This window comes from Taurulus bubalis (genome assembly GCF_910589615.1).
Source record: "Taurulus bubalis genome assembly, chromosome: 9".
NCBI classification, from domain to species: domain Eukaryota; kingdom Metazoa; phylum Chordata; class Actinopteri; order Perciformes; family Cottidae; genus Taurulus; species Taurulus bubalis.
In genome coordinates, this window is record NC_136597.1 from 6,313,193 (window position 1) to 6,321,535 (window position 8,343).

Sequence of the window (8,343 nt, forward strand, 5' to 3'; positions counted from 1 at the left end):
GTCACCAGAGGGGAACATCAGTCTGACACCTTGATGCTGTGTGTCTACTTATCTATTCATGCTTTCATGCATTATAACACATGTGGAGAGCAGCAGGCAGAAAGAGAGAGAAAGAGAGAGAGAGAAAGTAACCTTTTTTAAGGCACAATAGGATGACCTGTGTATTAACCTAGTTTGAAAACCCCTCTGGACCAAGAGTGACAGGGATTGTATTATCTAAGATTTCAGAGAGGGAGGATGCAGAGGCGAGGAGAAGGGGGAAGCAAAGAGGCGAGAAGAAGAAGAAGAAGAAGAAGAAGAAGAAAAAGGCTTGTGTGGCTCTATTAAACCTCTGCTCCCTAGGTATCAGATTAACCTAGTTGAAGCTTCTCCTGCTGAGTTAATTAAACAAGATTGGAAAAGGGCTTCTGAGTCCCACCAATGCAGATTTTTTAATGATGTGATGAACGTGTGAGCAGGACGGTGATCTATGATTATATTATTCGGCTGCGTATTTGAATTACAAAGTACCCTCTGCGGTGCAAAGCATGTGACTGCCCGGAAGTCTAATCTGGTATTTGGGGATTGATTCCATCAAGCGGGGAAATGCTAGAACGATGTTGTTTGGTCTCGAGGGGCAGCTGTGAACTGGCTGAATTTTAAATAGTATTTACTGGGGCTTTTGGTCCACTTGCTTTCCTTGACCCCCTTCACGAAATACATCAATGGGGAACCTTTTTCAGTTGCCTCCAGTCTGCTTTTAAAAAGCACAGACGGTCAAAGAAAACCTACGATACTTCTGCAGTTCAGTTTTGCGCGGTTACTCACGCAATTTACACTTTATAAATGTAAAATGTATAAAGAGTAACTTGGGCTGCCCACCTTCTTCTCAGGGGTTCGTGGATTTTAATGTTTAGAATAAACAGCTGACCAAGCTGAAACTTCTGTGGAAATAATATGAACAATAAGATCAAAGATATAAAAACTGCCAAACTGAAAAGATTTATTTTTAAACCTATACGGACATGTTCAAGGCCAATCGTGTGACTGAAGAACGACCCGCTCTACTTCCAGAGCCACAGTCGCCCTCAATAGTAATAATTAGTAATGGTGCTTCATTTTCTTCTGCTTACTTCCTCAGAGTCAATGTGGATTCAAGCACTTTGACTTTAAATATGTGTTGTGTAGCTACATGCATCTTTTGGATCACATGAATAGTTTGAGATTTTTGGGAAATAAGCTTCCGCTATGTTGTCAGGAGTTTGACGATAAGATCTATACCACTCTCATATCAAAATCTGTGGAAAACCAATGGCATATAGCACATACATTAAGAAGCTTTAGAGGTGTTGATTCACACCTCTAAAGTCTTTATGCTAAGCTAAGATAACCAGCTCCAGCTTCACTTTGAATGGACCAATATGAGAGTGGTATCGATCTATCTCACCTAGACAGGGAATTTATTTCCCAAAATGTCTAACAAATCCACAAAAAGTTAATAAAGGGAATACTTTAAAAGTAGACAATGTTGTCTGGAAAGGTATTTGTTGATAATGTCATTCAAGAGCTGAGTTGAAGAGGACACATGAAACAGTATTTGTACGACCCAATGAGTTTGTTTGAAGTAACACTGATCGTCATCCATTCAGTCGATGTGCCTCTTCGGTTTAATCTTGACATTGGTTTTAATGTAATGGCGCTTTCCTCTTTCCTCTTTCCGCGAGAACAAAACGGTACACGTTTCCCCTGTCATCCATTGGTGATTATGTGTGCTTTTATCAGCCATTGATTAGTAACCAGACAAACCGAGTGGAAATAAATGGGCGGACATTGTGTTATCTAATCTAATGGTTTGACTAGCTTTGTGATTTCCATTGGAGAAGCAATTAGAGATAAACAACAATACCAGATGGACAAACTAAGATTAACACAAACTAAAAGTCAGACAGAATTGATTTCCACTAATTCATATAAATAACAGTACAGTACACTGCAGCCTTACTTTGGGTTTTACACTGATTGGTTTTCAGAGTTCATTCAAATACCCTTGCGGATAAAGGAGTTCAATGTGTGTGTGTGAGAAAGTTAAGCAGTATACAGTGATGGGATAGAGTGCGTGCACGTATGTGTGTGAGAGATAGAGAATTAAACACAGTCACTCTAAGTAGTTTCAAATGATAGGATTACGAGTGCGTTTGTCCATGTGCGTGTTCGCGTCTGCATGTGTGGAGAAAAAAACATTTTTCATTATTTTCTCCATGTGCTACACATCATGTCCTTTTTACTTCTTTTTGCCGACTGGGGCTACAGCATGTGGTTTCACAAGTCGAGGGGGTAGGGGACTCGCTTAATACCATAATGTGAAATCAGTCTGCTGCCTTTTGGTGTTGCACGTCTTTCATGAAAGCCCATAAACTTAACGACACTGGAGGCCTTGGCTTTTACCTCAAGGCAGTGTTTAAACTGGATGCACATCACACAATTTCTTCAGCTCATTAAGCACTCAATTTGCTGCCACAGCCAAATACTGCACACACACACACACACACACACACACACACACACACACACACACAAACAAACAAACACACACAGTGCCTCAAGAAAGCTTTCACGAAGAAGTCTGAAAGTTTAAAATCTCGTTCTGATTTTTTTAATTAAAAAATGTAATCCATCCGCAGAATGTCCCCGCATAGAAACAAATTTAATTGCAGCCAAAGTCTTTGGATTTAGGAGTTTTTGCATTTGGGCATCTCGTGTTTTTTAAATTAGTATTTTAGGTTGTCTTGTTGAAGGTGCACACGTAAACACACACACATACACACACACAGAGTACGGGTAGGAAACTAACAGAAGCCGCCCGCTGAACCTTCGTATATTCTTAGTCGCAGCTGGTTAGTTTCTATTTTCTAATAGCTTTATCGTTTCTTGATAAGCCTTATCACGGCTTATCATTTCTTGATAATGCTCATCAAGGCTTATCATTTCTTGATAAGGATTATCAAGGTTTATAATCTCTTCAATCCGCAATAGCAGGCCATCACATTGAAGTCACCACGAGAAAATACTGTATCTAACACATACAGCAATAAAGAGCAGAGCCTACTCTTTAAGTTTGAATCCCACGGACGAATCCAAAATAACACTGCTACAGAGTGCATATGTGCGAATGTACCAGCATACCACAATGTGAGACACTTGTATTCTTGTCGCCAACACTCAACACATAATAGCTTGCTGTGTATTGACGGCTGTGGTTGGTCGGCCACGTACCCCGAAGACTCGTGGCATTAGACGGAAGGGATTTACATTTCAAATCTGTTCTCAGCATTCTCAGAATGTCGCAGCAGTATAATGTGTGTGTGCGTGTGTGTGTGTGTGTGTGTGTGTGTGTGTGTGTGTGTGTGTAGTGTGTATACTACACATGGTTTAAAAGGTAAGAATCCTATTAGCAGCCTCTTGGCTCAATGCTTAGTCTGTCATCTGACGTCTAATGCTATGTGGTAGATGCTGGGCTTGAGCCCCGTGCCTGTGTGTGCGTGTGCGTGTGCGTGTGTGTATGTGTGTGATGTGATTTATCAGATCTGCAGGTTCCACTCGATTCCTAAATCTGTCACGACGTACTTGTCCGTGATCAGATCGTCTACAGAGAGGCAGCGGTTAACACATGCTGGCCTCGCAACTTTCAAGCTGCTTGTTAGTTTAGCGTGTTCGCACGCTAACATTTGCTAATTAGCACAACCCACACAAGTGGTCCTTTTGTCACAAACCAACATATTGGGGGAAATTCTCATTTTGACCTGATGATGGTGCTTAATGTTTTTGTCAGCCAAAAGCTGTTGAGAATAAAAGCTCACCTCATATTGGGGCCAACATTCAGTCATTTGCTGATGAAGACTGATGAAGAGATGCACCTGAAAACTCTTGAGTTGAGATTATTTTGTCACCTTTTCAAAGGTTTAGGGGAGATTAGATTTGTATCGGGTGGTGACTCACTACGTTTTGAACAGCGTTGAGGTAATAAGATCCCGAACGGATGAACCGTCTGAAGCCCATAAAATGGGTTTGGCCTCGAACCGTTTCCAATTAAATGGCCTCCAAGGCCCTTGTCGCTTCGAAGTGTTTTATAGCGTGACACATTTATATACAGAGCCCTTTAACTTATGCGGCCATGGGCACATTAAAGCACCGCTGCCTTGTGAAAGAGGCGGTTCTTTCTACCTGGACGTTCGCTTGTCACAGGTCGTTATAACTTTGCTGGGATTCATCAGTCACTTCAAAGTATGTATTTTGTGTATTAAACTTCAGAGAACAGGATATTCTCTCTTTACTTATTTTCTCTGTCATCTGTCTTGTTTTTTTCCGCATAGTTTTGCTCAAACGTCCTGCACAAACACACACACACACACTATGTATGGACCCGAACGCTTGCTGTGTCTGTGTTGTGCCTATGTGTGTGTATGAAAATAAATCTTAAAAATGTAAGATATGAAACATAGGGAATTATTAATGAGTGTACCCGGCAAACCCGTTGCTTCCATCTATCTTATGAAATCTGTGAGCAGATATTTTATTGCTGATTCATACAATTCTCTAAGATGATGTATATCTTAACCACAGAACAAAAGGCAGCATCGTAAATTACTGTGAGCTTGGGAGGAACAGACAGACGGGAACGAGAGTTAAGAAATAAGTGTCAGTAGTGTGACTAAACACGTTTAGCCCGGCTTTACTGTTGAGAACATGAGGTAGAGGCTGAGCAAATGCTCTTAATTAGGGCAGATTTTAGGTTTCACACCGAAATGACGCTTCAGAGAGCAGATTTAATGCAACAAACTCGTACAAATCGATGGGTCCGCAGTGTTGCGTTCGCCTGCACCAGGAACCCTGTGTCTATACAAGCACACAACTAGAACACAAGGGGTTTGGCCACGATTACAAAACCAGGCCTGCTTTGTTGCTGCAGCATCTAAGCTTCTGTTTAAAAAAAACACAAAATGGAAATTCAAGCATTGTGCTCAAAGCATTGGACACACATGGTGTGTCGACGACACCACCGGACGCACAACTAGGACAAGCGGTTGCGATATCGAGGGGCGGTTGTGCCGGTGATTTGACTTCCACCTGTGACAGTCCGCTGAGGTTTATTTTTAACAGTTTGATGATTAAGCCAGGATGCCAGGTTGAAGGTTATGACACGTATTACTAAGCTAAAGCTAGAGCTTTCATTTAAGCCCCTTGGTTTTCTCAGAGGATGAAGTGTTTTTGTGATCTTTAAAAAGTATGTCCACATGGGATGAGAAGAGGGGAAGAGATGAGGCGTTTAGATAATGCACAGTTCAACGGAGGAGACGGTTAGACACAGAGATACAGTGAGTCCTCTGGTTATCGAGAATACAACAGAAAGTTGTATAACCGCAAACATATTTCCTCAAATCAGCTGCATGCACATTTTTCCTCTAGCAAAGAAAAAGTTTGGGATTTTCTCTTTGCTTATTATTTTGTCATTAAAATGTGTTAGAGAAATGCTCTGATTCGGGCTTACTGATAGGTCATGTGACTGTGTGCACATCACTGTACGATCCTTTTGTCACTGGATACCCACATTACTTTCTTTGTGTTCACAAAGGAGGACCACTGCTAACGGGAAGTGACACACCTGCTTACATGCTGGAGCACCACACCGATCCTTTTGATGATGGCTTCATTGTTTATTAGCATCTGTAAAAATGTGAAGCATCGACACCAATGAAAATAGTCATTAGACATGGCCATATTTACCAAGAAAAGAAAAGAGATTGTCTGTTGTCACTGTTTTTTCTCCACATTCCCTGCACAACCGGCATTGTTCGACATTGTTCACAAGGCGTGGGCACAACATGTGAATCTGAGGGCGTGTGCAACAACTTCTTTGTGAGCTACAGCTACCCAGAAGCCCCCTCTTTGCCCGCCTTCCCAAAGGCATCTACATGCAACCCCTCCAGGGAGAGCTTCCGAGCTCTCCACCAAATCAGATGGGAAGATGAACGCTCAGCAAACGGCTTTAACCGCATCTCTTTTTGGAGAAGGGAAGATAATCTCCCCTTGTGATCTCCTTCTCCGGAGCAGGCGAGGCGGCGGCTCCTCCATCTACTCTATCCTTCACGGCACTCCGGGCTGCTGTTGTCTCTTAGCAACGCCGGCAGGCAAATCGATGGAAACGAGAGCGACAGAGAGATGAATGAAAGGGGGGGGTGAGAGGACAAAAGGCGAAGAAGAAGTGGGGAGAAGTAGGGAGAAGTGGGGAGAAGTGGGGAGAAGTGGGGAGAAGTGGGGAGAAGGGCAAACGGGATGTCAAGTGTACAAAGACAAAAAGGAGTGAGGTGGAGATGTAAGGACACAGAGAGGAGAGGAACGATGACTGGAGGAAGAGGAGAAAGAAGAAAGGGATGATGGGGAGACTAAACTAGGACCGGAGTAAATGTCAAGCTCCAAGTCACGTGCATTTAATGTCATTTGGGACCAAAACGTCAAAGCGTGCGTGTTTTTCTGGTAACAGTGAGGTTATAACACATACAGAGGGCTCCCTGAATAGGATCTGACTCCAAACTAAGTAGGTGTCAGACATCTTTACTGTAACTGCCCCCCAATACCGTTGGGTCACCTGGACGATTACACGTGAGACTAAAACATATAAGGCTTGGGTAAGATGCTCCATACTTCACCACGCGCGTCACAGGTCACTCAACTCATGCGTAAGGAGCAGCAATAAGACCTTTTGTCATGTCCCGGCAGTGTCATCGGCTACAAAGCATCTCCAGCGGAGATGCAAAGAGCCGATGGCCTCCGACACCAGCAGCAGACAGTGGAGGAGGAGGAGGAGGAGGAGGAGGAGGAGGGGGAGGAGGAGGGGGAGGAGGAGGAGGAAGAGGAGGAGGAGAGCGATGTTTCCCTTCATCGGTGCGCCACAAAGCGCTCGTTTCACCGGCCGAGCTGTGCTCCCAGAACACCCTGCGTGGAGGAAATCTGGCTGCGTGCAAACAACGTTGTCAAAGGCTCACCTTGTTGTTGTGCCGGTTGTATTTTCTGAAATCCCAAATCCGGATTGGTGTCAAACCACCGGTCCCTTTCAGCCTCGCTCGCTGCTGCTTTCAGGCATCTAGCGGCTCCCGTGGTTTACGGCGTGCAGGCACGTTGTCTGCATGTAGATGCGTGCTCTCTCTCTCTCTCTCTCTCTCTCTCTCTCTCTCTCTCTCTCTCTCTCTCTCTCTCTCTCTCTCTCTCTCTCTCTCTTCCGTTGCTCAGAACGAGCAACGGAATTTCAATGGACCCGGGACAACCACCACACACAGAAAAAATAAAAGCGGCGGTGCAGAAGGCCACGGGCACCGCGAGGCTGCCCGGTGGAAGGAGAGGAGCAGCAGGCGGCGTCGGGCGCTGTCTTCCTGGGAGGGTCGGTCCTCGTAAACCCCGGTGGTCACCGCTGTCATGCCATCCTGCATAAATCTACAACTTCCTGTTATATCTTTTCACAATAGATGAACATTTTAAATATCCACTATAGACAGTCTTTGATAAATTAATGTCACGAGACAATGGGACATTATAGATAGATAGATGGATAGATGGATGGATAGATAGATAGATAGATAGATAGATAGATAGATAGATAGATAGATAGATAGATAGATAGATGTTTATATCATGATTATATTATAAAAAACGATATATGGACTAAATAAATATAAATAAATATACACTTATTTATATATATATATAAATGTGTGTATATTTATTTATATTGTGTGTGTATGTATGTATTTAGTCCATATGTTGTTGTATACCTCAACTGCGCAATATAAATACATGTATTCTGTCTTTATATATAATATTGTTATTGTGCATTTTTTACTGTTTTTAATACTGTTTTACTGTTTATTTATATTACTTTGTTTGTCTCTTGTACTTTACCCGTTTGCTGCTGTAATTCTGCAAGAGTCTAATAAAAATCTAATAAAATAATCTAATACAAATTTATTTTTTTCGCAGTGAATGGAAAGCTGGTGCAATGGGTCTTCCAGCAAAACCTGCTTTGCCACCAGAATGCTGGACTGGATCATAACTGATGTGAAGCTCGTTTGCTAAAATAAGTGGGTCACCAGTTTAGGATTGAAATCAAAATCCTAACTTCCAAAAAATGACACATTACATGAATTATATATTTATATTTGGATGGGGTTCAATACAAATTATTTGGTATTTTAAACAAAATCTAATATCATATTTTTGACTTTATTGAAACAAACTATGAATACATGTTTAAGGACAAAGAAGAGGAAACTAAAGCCACACAAACCAAAACGTAGTAAATAGAGAGATATTGAA